This window comes from Poecilia reticulata, chromosome 18 (assembly GCF_904066995.2).
Source record: "Poecilia reticulata chromosome 18, P_reticulata-male-v2, whole genome shotgun sequence".
Taxonomy (NCBI): Eukaryota; Metazoa; Chordata; class Actinopteri; order Cyprinodontiformes; family Poeciliidae; genus Poecilia; species Poecilia reticulata.
In genome coordinates this window covers 21,076,920-21,096,912 of record NC_088847.1, presented here as the reverse complement: position 1 = coordinate 21,096,912, position 19,993 = coordinate 21,076,920, and the positions used below count along the sequence as shown (strand labels likewise).

Sequence of the window (19,993 nt, the reverse complement as noted above, 5' to 3'; positions counted from 1 at the left end):
GGGGACAACACAGTTTTATTTCGAACAGAAAACGATCAGATATTCATACTCTATTTATTTCCTCTAATGTTATAAGATTTCTTTTTCTAATGCAAAGGGCACAGCAACAATTTAGATCAAACTCCCGTTAAATGAAGTCGGCGTTTGGATGCTTTCTTTTTGCAGAATGTTTAATACTGAGCGCATTTTTACCGTTTTGCTCTTCATGGTGTGTTCTCTGTAATCTGAAGTCAGATTTTCCAAGTTGCCAGGTGAAAATATGATAATAACTTTCCTTCGAGTTGTAATTCTGACTGGAAATGTCGATTCCTTCCGAGTTCAATACTCAGTATCTCTGTCAGACACACAAAATGTAGTGAAGGTTGTAGGTGTATGTAGTTTATGAGCACTTTGAATGGCTTGTATTTACCCAGTGTCACACATAGTTCCATGCAAGCTCTATTGCAAAGTGTTTGAGTCTGTCAGACGGAGAGAAATATTATTGTCGGGTTGCGCTGCTACCAGTAAATCACACTGGTGTAATTATTTGCGGCTAAAATCTAATGAAATTGGGTGAAACTTCCGAGACAAGTGCATGATTATAGAGTGAAACGAGTAGAACAAGCTGAGATTAGCTTGTTAATTAGACAAGCTATCTGCTCCGACGGCTAGCCTGCGGTCTGCTGCTTTACAGACACTCTGCTTGTTCTTAGTCTAGTAGTTATGCGCAAAGTGTAATTTTTACTGGTGTAAACTTTTCTGAGCGGCCAAATTTGTCCATTTTTGAGCAAGGAAAAGTTTTAGTACCCCCCTTTTTCAGTCATCTGACCTGTAGCAACAGGTGGGGGAGGGTTGGATTTTATTTTTTTTATTTTTTATTTTTTTGCTCTGTGTCTGAAGGAGACTCTGGTCACTTTGACTCTTTCTGGATTTTAAACCTGAAGAATGCCTTAATGACAAAAAAAAAATGTCTTCATGACCTTTATGGTAATTAAAGCAAAAATAAGCAACAACATTCTCCACAAAAAGGGGAGAGGAGTGAAAAAACATATGCCAAAACACATATGCACATAAAAGTGTTTGATATCTGGAGGGTTGGGTTCTCTCCCTCTTAGTCGGTGGCACCAGTGTTGGAAAAATCCCTGGGAACTGCAGCTATAAAGACTCTTATTTAACGCTGTAATTGCTGCTGCTGGCTGACCTTGATTAGAGCTCAGGTTGATCGCCGGTGCGGCTCTAAATCACCATACGTTGCCCACTTGGCCACTCGTGTTTGCGTCCCTCATTTGCGTCCCCCCCCCCTCCCCCCTCCCTCCCTCCATGCCCTCTGGTGGAGGTGTTGGGCATTATAGACTGAGGAAATGCCATTTTAAACACCTCTCCTCTGTCCACCCTTAACGGCCGACACCACTTTACCTCGCAGCTCTGCCAATTTGTCTGAGTGGTGGCTGGGCCTGGAAGGAGGTGGAGGAGGAGGATGTGGTGGTGGTGGTGGTGGCTGCTTGTGTGGAGGTGAAATTGGGAATAAATTAGAGTACAGATATTTTCCAGCTTGATGAAAAACTGCCAGCATGGAACGCTGGTCTTGAATAGCTCGTGTTCCTGCTGAATGTGCCGACATTACACAGCTCATTGTGGAAAGACAGCGATGGCAACCCCCCAAAACCATCCTCGGCTCACACCCATGCCAGAGGCGCTCTCTGTTTTCTTTTTCTTTTTTTTTTGTTTCGGGGGGGACTAACAGGTTTTCACATGCTGTAGGCCACGGCCTGCCCCGAGCAGCTCCACCACCACCACCACCACCACCTCTCCTCACAGAGGCGACCGTGCGTGGGCCCCCGCTGTGGAGTGAGGCACGGAGCCCTTAATGAGGGCTTTTTGTCAGCAGTGGGTGGATTCGCCCAACGGGGGAGTGTAAGAGCCGGACACGGGAGGGTAATTTCCAGCGAGGAAGCAAAAGAGCTTTGGCTTTTTTTGAGGCCTTACAGGTGATTCCACGCCATTGTCTCCTAATGGAGTTTTAGCGTTGGGTGGATGTCAGGGCTCAGCGGACGGGGCCCGGCTGGCAATTAGACGCCAGACTCTGCAGTCATTCCTGCAGATTTACTCACTCATATATTCAAAGTACAAAGCCCATTGTATACTACGGGGCTTATTCATGGAGCTTACTATTCATAGTTAATCAGCTTAGTCATTCTGTGAGTTTATTTTCTTGGTGCTTTTACATACTTTCATGTGCTTGTTTCTTCCTTGCTGCCTACTTGACAAGAGCTGTACTTTAGTTTCGGCTAACCCCGGGGCGAAATAGCTTTTTGCTCAGGGCTGAAATATGTTGAGAGCCGCTGCTTGTTTAAATAGTGTGCATCTTCCAGCGAGAAGCTCCCGGAGCCCACACACACACTCACACACACACACACACACACACACACACACACACATCTGTGTTTTTCTTCTTTAGCCCTGAAATGAGGCGAAGAGCAAGCAGGAGCAGTAGCCTGTATCAATCAGGTGGCGGAGCGAGTTCGCGTTTGGGTCACATGTTGCCTTGCGAAGCAAATGGACTGTCGCATTGTTAACCTCTGGACCTTTTCTCAATACGCAGCTTTGAAGTGCGGACCGTCCACCTGCAGCCTGCCCTCCACCTCATCTTCCATCTTTTTTTTTTTTTTTCCCCCCCACCTCAAACCGCCTCTCTCCACGCTTCCCCATCTCTACGTTCTCCCTCCTTCTGTCGGTTTCCGTCTGTCCTTTCTTCGCTCTGTCATTCCCTCCCTTCGGTGCAATGACCAGACGTAGCAAATTGGAAACATGTGTCACATCCAGCTACTAATTACGGCGCTGCAGCCGTCAATGATGCAAACAAAAAAATGTGTTGGGGACGAGAGAGGTGACGCAGGAAAGAGAGCCATCTGTGGCTGTAATACCGTCACACTGCAGTGTATGATGAATAAATCCTCATGTTAGTAATTAAAACGGCTCCTGGTCGCGTTGCCATTTCTTCCCGGCCTACTTCTATTTAATGCCTGCACACTTAAACACTGCCTATATGTTTGTTACTATTCTTACTTAGATATTTTGGTTTTAGAGACAAAATATTGTAAAAATAGTGAAAAATGAACCAATAAAAAGGCTGAAAGTAGGAATATTCTGGTGCATTTGTCTCATCTTGAAGGAGATATGATGTCATTGCGCTCTACTCTTTGAGTAACTCCTCAACTGTAGGCACTATAGAAAAATAATGATACTTCTACACAGCAGTAATGACACCATAAGACTTGGGGAGAAAAGCAGATCGTTTTCTATACGTGCAAAACAATTTTTGCTTTATTTAGTTTGGAGTAGTTTTTGAATTTTTAGTTAATTTATGCAAAAACAACTTTTTTGATGTTGCAGTTGCTGTTTACAAGACAAAGGAAAATGAAAATCACTATAATTTTGTGTGTTTATTTGCATTCTTCATGACATTTTGAAAAAAAAAGAAGCACCTTTTGTGTTTCACGTACTTGTACAAAAGAACCTATTCTCATTTAATACATTATTGCCACATTATTGGTAACAAGTTATACAGCGGAAACACGAAGTTTTAGCAACATTTTCGATAAACGTAGCCTATTGTAGAAATACATTCAAAACCTGCTTGACATCTTAGCATTTCAGGTTTTCTACCCAACTTTAGAAAATTGAAAACAACAAGAAAACATGTTGGAAATGTGCAAAGCCAACGACGTAAAAGCATCTGTTGATTTCTAAACATGTGCTAACCAAGTTTGACTTTCATTGTCTTTGTTTGGCTTAAATAAATACCTACTGGAAACGTCTAAATATCAACATCTTTTTTTAAAACAGATGAGACAATGACTGGAAATAGCCATAAAAAAGAAAGATGCTCATGGACATCCATGATAATGGCTGGCCATGCAGTGAACACTCTGACATCAGCGTTAGCGCACGACATCATCCGCCAGGTCGATAGCGTCAGCTGTAAACTTTAGATTAGGGTCATAGAGTGCTGCATCCACCCTTTTATTGACCCCCCACTGAAATTACTGCAGCCTGACTGAAAGGGAAAGAGACAGAGGTGTTCAGGGAGAACCATAAACAGAGAAAAGGGAAAACAGAAGAGGGAGCAGAGAGGAGGCAGAGATAGTCCTAACCCTAAGTAAATCAATAGCAGTTAAGTCTCAAGTGCCAATACAGTTTCTGCTGGAGGAAGAGGGAACTGAACCGGAACGATCACCTTGGGAAGAACCCTCCGCCCCCCCCCTGGCCTCCCCCGGCTCTCCAACACCCGGGCCTCGGACATACATTATCCTTATCTCAGCATCTCCCATTATTGGTCTTACACGGCCACCCTAATGAAAGATCGAATCTTACATTACAGCTCGGGACTTTGGGCAGGGTGTAGTGGCGGTGTAATGATGGAGCGGTCGCCGGGGTGGAAGGTGACCCCCCCACAAACCCAGAGCTGAGAATACGAGCAAGGTCCAAGAAGATTTTGGCTTTCTCTGATCACGGCATATGGAGTTCTGACGTTTCCTTGGCCTTTTTTGCCAGTTTAATTTCAGCATCTGCTTTCTCTTTTCGTTTTTTTTCCCCCTTCTCTCTCTTTCCATACTTTAGTAAACGGCTGTGGATTATTGTAAACGCTTGCTGAGGGGCGGGGGCGTCTCCTCGCTCGGTGCTTGCGGTGGCTTGTAGTACAACTATTCCCCTTAAGATCCACATTAAATTTTAAACTCCCCCCCCCTCATCCACTCACATGCTTCTTAATAATTCATTAATCAGCAACTAATTGGCGCCGTATAAAAGGCCAGCTATAACTAGGCTAAGTGTTCCAACAAAAAAGAGAAATATAATAAGGAGATAAAAGGAAGCAGGAAGTATCTCGGCGGTGAGGTGAGGGCATTTCGGCTGCCAGTGGAGGACGTATTAGCGGGTCAAACAGGATGTCATGTCTGTGGTGTGTCTTTCTCACACCCGAAACTCCACGCCCGCTCTCACCCGCATGGAATCCACCCATCTCATGTATTCATCCACACTGTAACTAAGAAGAAGTGCCTGCAGCTAATCTCCTTAGGCGATTTAATTAGACAACGTCTAGTTGTTGTGTTTTTTTTTTTTTTTTTTAAAGTGTGAGAGTGGGAGAAAGAAAGGGGCTAAAATAATAAGAACCACATTGCACAAGCTGCCTGTTAACCCAGACTCCGTCTCCCACTACCTTTTTTTTTTTTTCCCCTTTTGGTGAAAAAGAGGAGTGTGCGTGAGTTTACGAGCTGAGAGCAACAGGAGCTGTGAAAAGAAGTTTCAGCTGATGTGGCAGGATAGAAAGGCCAGGGGAAGAAGGAGGAAAACGAGAGCAGCCAAGTCCAGCCAGAGGCTGAAATCTCTTTTTTCCTCTTGTTTCTTCTTTTCTTTGGGTGTTGCGGGGCAGGCAGGACGGACAGGTATGCGACTTGTCGGGTGAAAGTACATGCGAAACTTTCGCATGTATTGCAAAAGTACGCCATGAGGGGAACGTTCTGTCGCATTAAAGCTGCAAACTTTAATGCGTTTTATTTGGCTTTTATGTGACAGACTAATAAAAAAGTGGTGGGTGTAAAATTGCGCATTCTTCTTTGCAAAACAGTTGGAGCTCAGTCAAACTGAAGGGAAATGACCTGTGAACACCGCTTTTCAGATTCTTAATTGGATTTAGGTCTGGACTTTGACTGGGCCACCCGACACACAATATGCTTTGATTTTTAAAACTCGATTCGATTCGGTTTGCTTATTTGTAGTAGTACCAATTCACAACAAACGCGGGTCTAAGAAATACATTTCCAATAGATTCCAGTTGTCAAACAGTAAAGAAAGCTCAGGTCATTATTTAATTCTCAGAATTCTGACTTTAATCTTCCGAGAAAAGTCAAGAAGTTGACTGGACAAAATGTTATTTTGGGTTGTCAGATTATGCATGCACTCCACACATATTATAGTTCTCCCACTTCCTAATTATGCATCACTTTGTGTTTGTTTTTCACATAAAAGCCCCATAAGATACACTGATCTCTTCGAGAGGCTCAAGCTCTGCTCCCGTCTCTGTTGGACACATGTAGAAAGTGTGTGGTCCTTTTAGTTGCAGGCACAAGTGTGCCTGCAACTAAATGCACTTGGGAAAGATGCTAAACAAGGTACAGCAGATGTGAACACACACACACACACACACACACACACACACACCCACACACACACACACACACACACACACACACACACACACCCACACACCTACACACACACAGAGGAGAGGTGAGGTTATTGGCACCCGTCACGGATTGTTGTTCCAGGAGGAATTCATTCATTATTTTATCGCTCGATTATAAGTTTATTTGGCCGGGGCGGCGCACATTCATCAACATCATAACAGCCATAAAGCGCTCTTGTAAATATGCTGGGGTTAGCTCAAGAACTAATTTACTCCCCTGCCTCCCCCCCGCCCCCCACCACCCTCCGTGAGCTTCAGAAATGACTTTGGGATTTTTGTAATTGTTAAAAGTGCTGATGTTTAGGATGAAGCAGATTAAAAGTGCACGGCTGGCTGAGCTCGTTCAAAAATGTTGAACCCCGTACAGGAACAAGCAGCTTGTTTTTCTCTCCCCCCTTCCCTGGAAACGTGGCTCAGAGACGCGCAGGCTCTTCGCAGGGTGGCGGTGGTAACAGTAATCCAGGCCATAGGTCTGACGGGGTCACATGTGTCCCAGCATCACCGGGCAGACTGCCCTGTGTGTCTGAACTCGGAGCCCCTCGTACACACAGGCCTCTCATTAGCTTGCTTCACAGCACGCTCTGCCTAAGCAGGATCATCCAATCCTCCTGGCAGCGTTCGGACTGGGCCAGGTCAATCCTCGTCCCCTCCGGGGGGCACAAAGAATCCGACTATATGTACAGGACAAGGGGGCCAACCAGCCTCCGTCACATTGTTCGTTTCCTCCTCCTCTCATAATCGCTTTAACCTCCACCTCCATCCATGTACTCCCTCCCTATTTGAACCTCGGCTCAGTTTGTTCCCTCGCACATCTTCCCCCTGTGCTGAATCTGGCTCACGTTGCAGCAGTGACTCTGGCGTCGCTCCAGATAAACAGCATCTCGGCGGAAGGACGTTTATTGTTAATTAGTGCTTCTGGATTCTCATGTGCCGGCAGGTGCGTGTTTGCACGAGAAACACTAACCCGGGTGTTAAGATTTTACAAGCTGCAAGATGTTTCGAGTGCGACACACGCAAATCTTCTTATCTGGTAGTTTACACTGTTATTAAGTGCTGGAGTCTTGTTTTGATTGCGTAGGAAGATCAGTTCAACCTGCATTCAGCTCGTTTCCAGAAGCGTCTAACAACAGACGTGTGCAAAGGTCTTGTTTTGCTCCGTTTTATGCTCACAGCAGCTAACTTAGCACAGAACTAATTTCAATCTGGATCCTTAGGTGCTGGAACAATTTGTTCCGTCTGCTTGAGTTGGATCTATTAAGAAAACCAGACACCACCCTTTGACGCACAGAAAGTGACAATAAAGAGCCATTTATTGAAAGCTTGGGATCTACTGGATGATCAAGTAAAGGACGATGACTCTCTTGGGTTTCATGCCAAGTCTGAACATTTTCCTTCTTATTAAAAAGGGGCCTGGTGTGTTATGGGCAGGTGCAAGAAATGAACTACTCAGGGAAAGATAAAGGCATTAGGAGTGGTTTACATAGTCGCACAGTTGCATTACAGCAAGATCTTCATTGGTATAGTTTTTGCTTTTTTATGCCTGGGTTCTGCAAGTCTGAGCCCATAGTTTCCACCTGGAGGCTGAAGCAGAAGAGACCAAGTATAACAGAGAATATATTGGTGCCCCTTCTTCTGTTATGCAAGCATTGCTCTGGTCCGTTGCGGTGAAAAGTCGGGCTCTTGATTTTTGGGTCTGTATCCAGTCAAACCTTCATATTCGGTCATAAGATCTTAAACTTGACCAAAAAGAAGGGACTCTTGATACAAAAGACTGAAATGATCTGCCTCCTTAAGGTGACAGGACTCAACTGTGAGAAGCCCTGTCAGAAAAAGAAGCTACTCTTCCACATTTAGACACATTTAGACACGTTTAGACATGTGGCGCCTCATTTTGTATGTATTTCCTGGTGAAGAAACCCCAATGCAGACCCAGAAAGCATTAGAGGATCTACATTACCCTTCGGACCTACAGGAACACCCAGGTCAGATACTGCAGTCTGATACCGTTAGACAGGTGGAAAACGGTTGATGGTTTCTCTCCATGCTCTCAGGGACACTCCTATGGCTCTGGGGCATACTTTGCATGATTGCCTTTGTCTCATTGTTGTTTTGTGATGTCCTGGTGACCACCACTCTGGATGAAGTGGATACAGAAGACTGACAGATGGTGCGGTTGAAATGCTTTGCACACTACTTTCTGCAGTAACCTCCACGCATTCAACACCTACTGGTAAATTATTGAAAAATATGTTGACAACAAGTTGAGGCACTCCTATGGTAATAACACCGTGCACCATTGTAATCCCTGAATTGACTCATTAAAACAATACCTTTAAAAGTGGTTTTGCACCTGTTTCCCCCTCAGGCAACACGGCTCTTGAATCCTGATTTGCATGGCCCGGCATCCAGTTATGTGTAAATTGTAAAATGCAAAGCAAGACACTAATGTTTTGTGTTCTTATCTAGCAGTTGGTTCGTTGTTCCTGCCAGAACTCATCCCTATTGTCGGTCTTTACATCCCGTCACTTTCTTCAGCAGCAGAACTCCATCAGTCCCTTCTCTCCGTCTGCCAATGGACGTCAACGCAGAGCGGCGATTGGACGCGGGCCCGAAATGGTTCTCCTAGCTGAATGTTAAGGAGGGAGCATGTGTGTGTGTGTGTGCGTCTACACAAGAGAGACGAATGAGTCGGTTTACTGGTGGACAGCTGTGCCGTGTCACAGTTGAAGCTTTGGCAAACATCTTAGACCAATATGAGCAGAAGGGCAAAAATGGAAGGAGCGGGGGGTTGTCAGGACGGGATGAGGCAACGATAGAAGATAGCAAGACAGCTGACAGGCACAGAAAAGCAGGACTGAAGTGCAAGAGAGGGTTGACTGAGGAGAGAGATTGATGGTTTGGGAGGCCATCCGGGTTTGACAAAGCTACTGGCTCAGACAGGGAGAGTGACTGATGATCGGTAGGTCACCACCATGACTAGCTGCTTCCTGCTCAAATACAGCCGAGTTCACCCCTCATTCCTCATTACTGACAACTTCCATAATATTTAGCCCCTGGTAAGGTCCAGCATGAAACCTAGTAAGCTTTTAAGGACTTTATTGACATTTAGGGCAGAAAGAGCTCTTTGATCAACTTATCAAAGAGCAATTGAGTGGTTAGCCTTTTTCCCCCCGATCTATATTTTATTGAATTCATATGATATGACGATACGCTACAAACACATACTGGGCTTTTACAGCAGTCAGGAGACAGTTGTATAACTTAGGGTGGCCGAAATGATGGCAGCTGAACAATGTGTTGATAGACTTCATTAGCCTAAAGCCAAATCAATCCCTTCCACAGGAAAGCTGCTCTTCCGCTCTTTAATCAATTTTCGGAGTTCACTTCGGTTCAGGATGAAGCCTTGTAATTTGCATTCCATCCTGTTTTTCTCCAGTTTGCCGACAGATGCATTGCGAGGATTACAGAAAGACCAAAAACGAGAAAGCAGTCCCAACGTTCTCTTGATTGTTGTAGAGTCTGAAAGCGCTTTGGTATTCTCTGCTCTGACACGGCGAGTTTACGAGAATATTTTCCCGTTTTTCATAGCTCAAATGGAACGCAGACTTATAAAGTAATTCCAGGGATGGCAAAAAACAAAAAAAAAAAATCAGAAAGTCAAACAAACACAAGCAGATAGCTGCATTTGGATGTGATGGAGTGGTTGCAGGTGGGCCCTGCTTTAAATAACCTGATTTGAATTGATATTTTTGGCATGAGAGGCTGTTATCCTGAGATTCGCAGAAACACAAAGAGCCACAAAAGTAAGCATACATGAATCACCCGGCCTGCAAGCAGTGTGTTAACAAAGCAGAACAACTTCTCACTGCTCGGCTACAAAACACTACTCAGATTGCATGTCTGCGTGTGTGTGTGTGTGTGTGTGTGCGTGTGTGTGTGTGTGTTCATGGGGTCCTTTGGCTGTATAGCTGTCTGGTCTCTTGTGAGAGACCTCTTACTCCCAGGACTCCCAAGCATCTTAGCTTTAACGTAATCTTTACCATTGACTCACAATAGGTCAGAGATGATCCTCATGCTAAGAGGCTTTGGTGGGAAATGCTGTCTTGGTCTGGCGTTCCCCACGTTAATAACAACCAGTCATATTGAAACCTGGCTTTCCAGTAAAGGAACACGTTTATTAGCCCCTACATGCAAAAGCTTAGGTCTCCACCTCAGATCTTTTGCAATATTCTCCACGCCGTTCCCCCAGCAGTCTGATTATTTTTCCAGGCTTCACACTTTCTTTTCCTTAGTTGCTTGATTGTGCACACGTATGCGTAGTTCTAATTAGGAGTTAAAAGACCGTAGAGCGAGCGTAAAGCATCTGGCTTCGGCATTAGCCCATCATTGTTATAGTCTTTGGAGAGGCTGACCTTGGCATGTGTTAAGGGGGAAAATTCATGCCTCGTTTACTGGTTTCTGTGTAGGGCCTAATTTAAGTGGTTCGGACATAAAAATGCGAGTTTGTGATGAAAGTTTAAGATTGGGTTAACTCTTGTTTTCGATAGCGATTCTGCCGTTTCGTTTTAAGGACTTTCAGCCACCGCTGAGAGTTGTTTATGTCTCTTAAGCTTGAAGAAATTCTATACAGAGATTTGGGAAAGCTTCACCGTGCCACATGTTTATCCGAACAAAAAACGTATTGCCTTTTTCAAAGTTATCGAGAAGAAAATATTTTAAAATGTGGTGAAAGTTAAGAACCACGGCGATCCTCATTGTGGCTGTGCAAGGTAAACCAGTCATTGTCCTCTAGAAATGTGACTCTTTTTGTCAATATCCTGATTTTAAGTTAAGCTTTAACAAAGAAGTGGAAAATTGCAGTAGTTTTCCAAATACATAAAAAAAGTACACATTTCCTGTGTAATGTTTTTCTCCAGAGCAAGACCAATAGTTTGTCGGTTTTTAATGACGTTTACACATTTTTTTTAAATGTCATTTTTATAATAAAAAAAAAGTCAGGCTTTGCTCACAGTTATGGTTTTATGCATTGACATTGACTGCTGCAAGTAGTTTGTAACTTTAGCTTAGCATCAAATGTAGAAACTAGACCAAATGAAACTTGGCTCAGATTCCAACAAAAAAAACCCCAAAAACTAGCAAGTAGCAAACAGCAAGAAATGTTTAGTTTGCTTCTAGTTAGGATTTTGCTATGACAGCTCCAGACTATAATAATTTCCAAATGTAATAATATCCTGATAAAATCAGTATGAATTTGTAAATGTTGCTGGTTTAAACACATCAAAGCACTGGCCTTCAAATATTGGCTTGTTTAACACTAACTTACTGAATCAAAGATAAGAAATTATGAACAAATGCTACGGCTAACGTAGGGTTAGCTGAAAAGCTGGTTTAGTCACAGTTAAGATACAAGATACTGAAATCAGTACCTTCAGCTTGAACATTTTACAACATGTAAACTTATGAATGAGTTTTTTATAATTATTATAAAAGTGCTGTCTTGGATTCCATAAAGAAGCCAAACAGTATCTAGGAAATGCTAAAACTAGAAGTGACGTAAGCCAAATCAAGACTGGTTAAATGAGGTTTAAGGTATTTTTCTTTTTCTAGTCGTGGTTTGTTGGTCTGGCTAAAAGCTACGTAAAGCAGTCAAGTGAGAAGCAGAGGGAATTGATCAACTTCTTTTTCTGGTTAAATAAGATAGCAACTGAATCCCCTTGTATATTGGATTGTTTATTCAGCTTTTGGGTTTGTGCGATGGAACAAAACAGAAAAAAACATTCCTTTGTTTTCCTTAAAGTTAAACAGTCCTGAAAGCCTTGTTGTTTTTCTTAGACTCAGAAAGTTATGCTCAGTCGTGGCTTCCAGACTCGCTGTGGATAATCTCAAGAATGCGCAGTTGTCACACTAAAACAACTAAAACAAAATGGTTGTCGAGCTAAAACAACTTCCCACTGCCTGAACGGCGGACATTTTCCAGCTACATGTGAGTGTCTCCAGCTGAAAGAATGATTTAAGAACCAAACTAAAGTAAACGACCCAACTGCCTCCAAACGGCAGCGTTTTCCAGTGTGAGGCCTCCGCTTTTGCGCCGTGTCGTCGTGAACAAGTGACTCTAATATGATCCGTCTTGCACAGAGAGCCGCGGTAGAATGGATTGTTGCTGATGTTTCCACGTCCCGTCGTCTGATACCCCGGCTCTTGAAATGACGGAGCAGCTTTCAGGCGGTCCTGGTCTCCTCCGCTCTGTCTCTCTTTCGCCTTTTTGTCCTCCGGTCTCCCGGCGAACGCTGACACACACCAGCGTTGGTGTATGAGCTGCGCTGAACTCACAGGCAGTGCGTGCGCACAGCGGCGGGCCCTGAATATTCACACACATTCTCATGCATGCACAGATGAAAAAATGTTATTGCTTCCAGTGCTGGAGAAAGTCCAAGTGGAGGGTTTGAATTTCCTCTGAGGTGCACTCCTCCTCCTCCTCCTCTTCCTCCTTCTCTCTCTTTTCATCAGCAGCATACCCCTCAATCCCTTCTTCCTCTCCTCCATCTCTGCTCTCTCTCTCTCTCTCTGTTGCTCCCCATGAACAAAAGAGCTCCCTTCCTCGAGCTTCCACTGAAAGCCCTCACACACACTCGACTCTCTGGCTTCACACTCTCCCACACGCACTCTTATTCCTCTCGTCGTCTGCAAAACCCAGTCCACTTCTCTACGCTAATCTCCCTTTCAATTCCTTTGTCTTTTCGTTTGCCGTTCTCTCTCTCCCTTTCTCTCTCTCTCGTTGCCTGACTCACCAGTCTAAGTTTCCTTCTCCACATATCCAAGCCGTTATCATGTTACAGCTGGTTGGCAGACAGTAAAATTTATTCCTTCTCTCTCTTTTTTTAATAAATTGCTCTCATCTCCTCCTCCTTTTCTGTTTCCTTTTTTTTTTTTTCCCCCCACCCAACAGCTTCTTTTGTTACGCTCCTTCTTTGTGGGTGGTTCTTGATCTGGAGTCTCTGTTTCTCCTCATTTGCTCATCACTGTCCAGCAGTAAATGGGACCTCAGGAGAGAAGGCGGAATGAATGATCGTGATTGCTTATCACTGCGGCGTCAAAGTAATTTGGGAGTAACTGTCGGCACACACGCAAAGCGGCCTTTCTTTGGAATATTCTGCAAACCCAGGAAGCCTCTTCCCTCATTAGCTGACCTCCCTTCCTCAAAGTTTTCCTCCTCTGCATCGCTTTTGCTCTCTTTTATGGCGCAGCTGCATCGCAGGTTCCTAACCGCAGGAGGGAGGAGAAAACAGATGGAGCGCACTCTTTTCTTCCTATTATTCTCTCCCCACCACACAGAGAGAGATAATGCAGAGAAGTGTTGATGTTAAAAAAATAAAATAAATAAAAAAGTTCATACTTGGGACTGAAGTTTTGCGTTGAGCATCTGTGGATGTTAGAGACAGGTTTTTGTGGCATCAAAAGTGAAACTGTAATAAATATTTGCATTTGTTTGGGCCTGTTTTTACAAGTGAAATGCAAAAATTAAGCAAATCAGTTTGGGGGAAGAAAATGTCGCGGGGTCGTGCTGTGGGATTATTTTTCTTAAAGCGACCTTTTAAACAAAATCTGAACAGTTTGAATAACAGGCAGTTTGCCTTTAAACCCGTCGTGTGTCTGGACTTCACTTTTATTATTTCAGCATATGTCTATAAAAACAAGAAAGGTTTGGCAATCTACCATAGATAAATAAAGATGTGTAATGCTTCTGACTTGTTCATGTGTATTTTTCCACTAAAAGTTTAGATTTTCAGTCGAACGGTGCAGCATAAACACCCTGACTGTTGGTGGAAAAAGCATCGTAATTACCTGCGGGCATCATTTATTTACATCACAAACGCCGTCTGATCAGGGCCGTGAACACTGGAGCCACACTTTGTGTTTGCATCCTCATATGTTTGAGATGCTTATCTCCGAAAATAACCCTTCGTCTGTCTGAGTCGCTGCTCTGGAACCATGTGTGTTTGTGTTTGCTGTGCCCACTTTGCATGCTTCTGTAAAGCCACTGGTCCCGGTTGGGCCCGGGCCCATCTGGAGGCCGAATGGCTGGGTGGCCGCTGCATGTATGCACGCGCTTCTCGGTTTGTGTACACAGCTGAACGCCGCAGCGCGTCCAGCCTCCGAGGTGTGTTCTGGCACACTATCAGATTTTTCGAAGCTTTAATGCAGCTGCTGTATAGCAGCCAAAAATCAACAACAACAACATAAAAAAAAGCAACGACTGCTATCGTGTCTAAGTGCTGCAATTCAACTGCGTTTTAATCAACACTTTAGCTTTCTCTTTACGTTTTAACTTAAATTTAATCGTATGTTTTTGTGTGCGACCCCGTTACGACTTTACTCGTAGAACAAAAGAATTACACTCAAGGACTTGTTTAAGTGCCTGTGCAGCTTGGTGGTGAATAGATGCAGCTTAATGCGCCTGCTTGTGAGCTGCTGTGTGGATGTCAGGCATGCGTCATGCGTGGGCGCGTGCGCCTGTGTACATGCCCTGCGTAGGATTGTGTACACCCCTCCCCTGCTGCTAACCTACACCCCCCCCGCCCCCCCCTCAGCATCGCCGCATTGAAACAACACAATCATGCAGGACAAAGAGGGATTTTTTTTTTTTTTTTTTTTTAAAGGGAGAGTGGAAACAACAAAAAAAACCTGCTCTGTTGTACCACTTGACCCTGTTGAGAGGGAGGTGATGAGGTGGTGATGATTGGGTGGTGGTGGTGGTGGGTGGGGGGTGTAAACTGCGGGAGAGATAATCCTTCCAGTCATGGTGGCCCCCCCCTCCCTCTCCCCCTTGGCCCCGTCCCCATGTGCCCTGGCTCTAACGTGGCGCACTCGGCCATCAATCACTCAACAAAGCTGTCTGTAAGGGGATTATGAGCCCCGCGGACTCTCCCTCCTCTTCCTCACCCATCTTTTTTTTCCCTCCCCTCCCTCGCCCATTACCACAGTTCATGTCCTGCCCCTGTTTTCTGCCTTTAAACTTGTCCGCCCTCGTCCACTGTCCTCTCTCTCTCGAGGAACTGTGTCTGGCGCTGATTTTTCCTCCTCGGTTTATCTCGGGCTTTCCATCCGTCCCCTCTGTGTCCGCGCTTTCTAAAGCCCTACCTGCTCTTTCTTTATCTCTTCCTCTCACCTGGGCATTATTACTCACCTTGACAAGTGACAGGTGTTTGTTTAGCAGGTGACAGCTGTCACATGGGTGTGACTGCAGAACGGAGGCATGCAACGCCACTTTCAAGCACAAACAATTGGAAGAATTTGCACATTTTCAGATGTAAATCGGCATAAATGTGCTTGAACACAACTGCACGTTAAAAACTGCAGGGATAAAATGACTCCATTTAGGTTATTTTTCCCACCCGCTCCTGGTTCAGATCTGGACCAATCCATTCCTGGGTTAACGTAACCCAGCAGGGTTTGTTAGAGTCTCCAAATTGTGATTAAGTGACAATGATTGGACAAGATATTTCTGCCAAATGATTGCATTCATTATTATATTTATAGTCTGGACAAAGTGTCAGTCAGACCTAAAAGACGGGATCTGTGGGGCAAAATCTCACAACAACTAGTTCAACTAATAGGAACTAGCAAGAACCAGCTAGTTTTACCCTCGGCTAGCTAGTATTAGCTGCTATGTTCAAGTGTGTAAACTTGTTCTCTATACACAAAAACTAACAAAAAACAACTCCTGGCCTATTTCTTAGATCAAAATGTAGGATTTATGCTGTTGGGACATAAATTAGATAGTTTTCACTAAGCACTGGGTATCTGGATCTGAACATTTTATTAAATAAGACATGAATATGATGCCGTATAATAATGTAAACATCTCATTATCAACACAGACAGTAAAGATATTTACCAAAATGTGCTTTGTGAATAACTTAAGTTCACACAAGAAGTCATGGTTATTTACCTGAGACATTTGTTTTCACCTGCTAAGTAGCAAGTGGAAGCTAATGCTAGCTAACCAGTGAAATGCTGGAAGTGTCAGCAGGCTCTATTTTTTTAAATGTTCTTCAAATTCAGTTGCTTTGCTAGGTTTTTGGGTGTTTTTTTTTACTCCAACTAGTTTTAAAATCAAGATAAAATAAAATAAAAGGTATCCAATTAAATCCAAATATTACATTCTCAGTCGTATTTTTAACCCTCGCTAGATTTGAGACGGTCATTTCAGATCATTTATTGAGTAAAAGAAATGACTCATTATGCTGGGCGAAACATGCAAACCAATTCGAGACAAGTGAGCAAGAAAATCCATGTTGCTATTCCCTTTGTCATTCTTTGGAAGTGGTTCATTTTTAGCAGATTGTTGTCTAGTTGAAAAGTGAAAACTGGGCCAGAGGTTTTGCCTCGTTGGTTTGGTTTATTCTGACCTACCTCTGGACCAGTGCTATAAAGAAAGCAACAAACGAGACCGAGGTTAAAGTCATGTAAAATACTCAGCGTCTACACCGATGCAAAAATATGACCTAAAATCATACATCACTCACACTTGCACAAGCTTTTTGTCCTTCCCGTGGCCTTTGCACCGCTACAGAGCAGACATGTCAACCCGTCGCCTGGCTAAATGTCACCTTTCCTATAAATGTGATGAATAGCTCGCAGTCCTATCTTATCGCGCCGTCTTTAACCGTACCGTTTAAAAGCCGAGCACTGCCTCCCCGGGCTCCTGCAGGTGGTGACAGAAGCCTCTCCTCCCGCAGTCACCCTCGATTAATTCACAGCTCCTCCACACTGACTATCTCTCCATCGATGTGTCTGTTAAATGTCTGTTTGGTTTAAGCCTCTGTCAGCGCTCGATCGAGCTTTCAGTCTTCGCCCCCTTTTACCGGTAGGCCCACCTTTTAGTCCTGTTTTATCACCTGCTGTCTGTCTGCTTGTGTTTTTTAAAACTGACTTTCTATTCCGGCTGCTCGTTCTCCCAGTGCCTCCATACCTAATCGGTCCAGTTTGCTGAGGGACTATTAACCGGTTAATCTGCCTCAATCCCATCGCGGTACAGGAGAGGCGACGGTTTGTTTGTCTTAGCTGCGAAAAGGTGATTGAAAGGTCAAGGCTTGTTTAATTAAAGGCGACTTGTTTTAATTCAAGCCTCTTAAATTTTAAAATTGTCTCTCCGAGGGAAGGGGGGGAACAAAAAAATTTAATACTCCCTGTCTTTGCGATCCTAACTCTGGAGTTTTGACTTTTTTTTTTTTTTTTTTGTAGCTTCTGATTCATTGTGCCATAATCTTAAATCTCATTTCAATTCATCCAATTGAAATGGCCAGATTCAGACTTCTTGTTAACAATAATCACCCCCAAGGAGACTATGATGCAAAGCGCCTTCAATTTAACAAAAAAAAAAAAAAAACTGATGAAGAGATGGAAAGATTTAACAACCATTCATTTCGCCATTAAGCGAGCGAGATTAGACAGCGGCGAAGAGCAAAGACGTGCCGAGGAGAGAGAATGAAAAACGCGGGGAGCAAGAGGGAGAGACTTAATGTGGGTGACAGGGTTGTTATCAAGCAGGCAGCTGACGCTTTTAACAGCTGCGTTATCTTGCGCATCTCGTATTGGATTTAACTTCATTCTCTTACATGTGTTGTTCTCTGATTGACGCCCTGATTAAAGACATCCTCTGGCAGAGAGACGCCGAAACAAAGCGGGGGAGACAAAGAAGGGAGAGGAAGTGCAGGAAAGGAGGCCGAGGAGCTGATCCAGAAGACTGGCACAAAGGATAATGACTTATTAGTCAATACTGCTCATTTTTAATCTAGTTGCATGTTTCCACATCGCATCACGGCAGCGCAAAAACACTCTTTAATTTGCTACTCAGACCGCAAAACAGTTATCTGCTAGTAGGTTCACATTTAAGGCGCTGATCAAACATTCAATACATTTTGCGACTTTGTTTTTCTTTTACGATTATCTTCCCCAGTTTTTACTCGGGTTTTCTAAAAGCTCTTCCAAGATTTTCCTTGGACTTTGGCTGCTTTCTTTACTCGTTTCACTTTAGTTCTTGTGCCAGACCACAGCGTCTTACTCACCAATGTGGGTTTTCAACCGAGGGAAGGCCAAGACAGAAGAAAAAGGCTGCAAGTTATTTGGAAAACACAACATTTTTATGTTTTGGTTGAATATTGATAATAATGACAACATTTCTCACTTTTCCGTCATTCAAATGTCTCCACTAGATTTATCTCAGGTTTGAACGTAAACTACAACCAACACGTTCAAACAAACCTTTGTAATTATAGCATCAGACTTATTCACTCGCGGTAATGATTGCAGTTTGACGTATTGAATGTCGTCTAAAAGACAGAAAGTTTGCGCAGAAATGCATCAGCCTTTAGCTCCTCACTTTGTGCCAGGTTTTCATCTGACAGGCTTCCGGGAATCACCTTGTTTTCCGTTTCTGGAACTGAGCTATGTTTGGTGTTTTTGTTAAATCACACTAACTATATTTAAACAAATTTCCTCTCTGTCCCTGCTGAAATTAAAATCACCCCTAAGTGATTAGATCTCTGTCATCACTGTAGCTGCTCAACTGGGTGATCAGCAGGACATCAACTGGGTCTGTTGATGTTTTATGGGTAAAACATCTTTAATAACTTATCTGCCAGTGGAAGTAATATTTTTTTATCACTATTAAGAAATTATTTACTTAAAATAGGCTCCTAAATCTTGCTGAAAATGACTTTTAAGCTAGTTTTGTCTTATTTCAAGTGTACTGAGATGTTTGCTCTGGAAACTAGACCAAAAGTACTTGATAAGATTTTTTTTTTGTATTGCTGTGATTATGGACAGGTAATGGACTGAAAATAAGTGAAAAAACAATTCAAGACAACTTGAAAAGATTATGTGAAAATCCTGAAATAGCTAAAAAAAATGACCAGACATTTGTGCAGCAGTGAGGTATGTAACAGAATAATAAAAACACATAGGATCATCAACCTGTTTGAACCGATCTCCACTCTGACCAGATAAAAATCATACATTCCTGGTGTGATACTCACGACTTCAAAAGGCGTTATCTCCATAGATTACCTCATGAACATCGGCATTCAGAAGATAAAACTATTTCCTTTGTGATGCGCGAGTCGTCTAAACCTTTACACTCTGATCCGGCCCTCAGAGCTCGTCTCGGATCCGAGCCGAGTTTTAACAAACGGAACGCCGATCGACGCGGCTCTTAGCCTGATTTCAGTCTGAAGAAGTTCTGACTGTGACCTTGTATAAATACAAAGCAGCAGCAGCAGCAGCACCCTGCCTGTTCGCTCCTGCTGCTTCGCTGTAGGTTAACGCCGAACGCCGAGCCGCGGCGGGTCGGCCCGCCTCGGCGGCGGCACAAAGCCGCTCTGATGTCGGTGAAGAGAAATCAGAAAAACATATAATTTAAGGCTGATCTGAAAGAATGAGTGAAGGGAAGAAGCTCGACGCGTATTCGTGGAGAAACTGTTCGAGTAGACGCAGCTGAACAGGCTATATTTATATATGGGAGAAGTTAATATTAAAGTTTATTATCATTATTATTAAAAACAACCTGCGGTTCGACTGTTCTCACCCACAGTTCTGGTAAAAAGTTTACCTACGTCCAAATATACACACCTTCTAATATCTGGCCTGGCGTTCCTTATTCGATATCCCTTTTCGGCTTACGCACAAATCTGGCTTTTAATTATAGATCAGAAAATGTCCAATAGGGTTTGGGCTCATGGCAGACACTGTTAGTGTTGGTGTTAGCTTGTT

The 19,993-nt window shown here is 43.6% G+C and overlaps 1 protein-coding gene across 2 annotated transcripts in view; it reads left to right on the top strand.

Annotated features, from left to right (window-relative positions):
- efnb3b (ephrin-B3b) overlaps positions 1 to 19,993 on the top strand; it is a 113,216-nt gene that overhangs the window by 2,069 nt on the left and 91,154 nt on the right. The gene's annotated exons all lie outside the window — the stretch shown is intronic.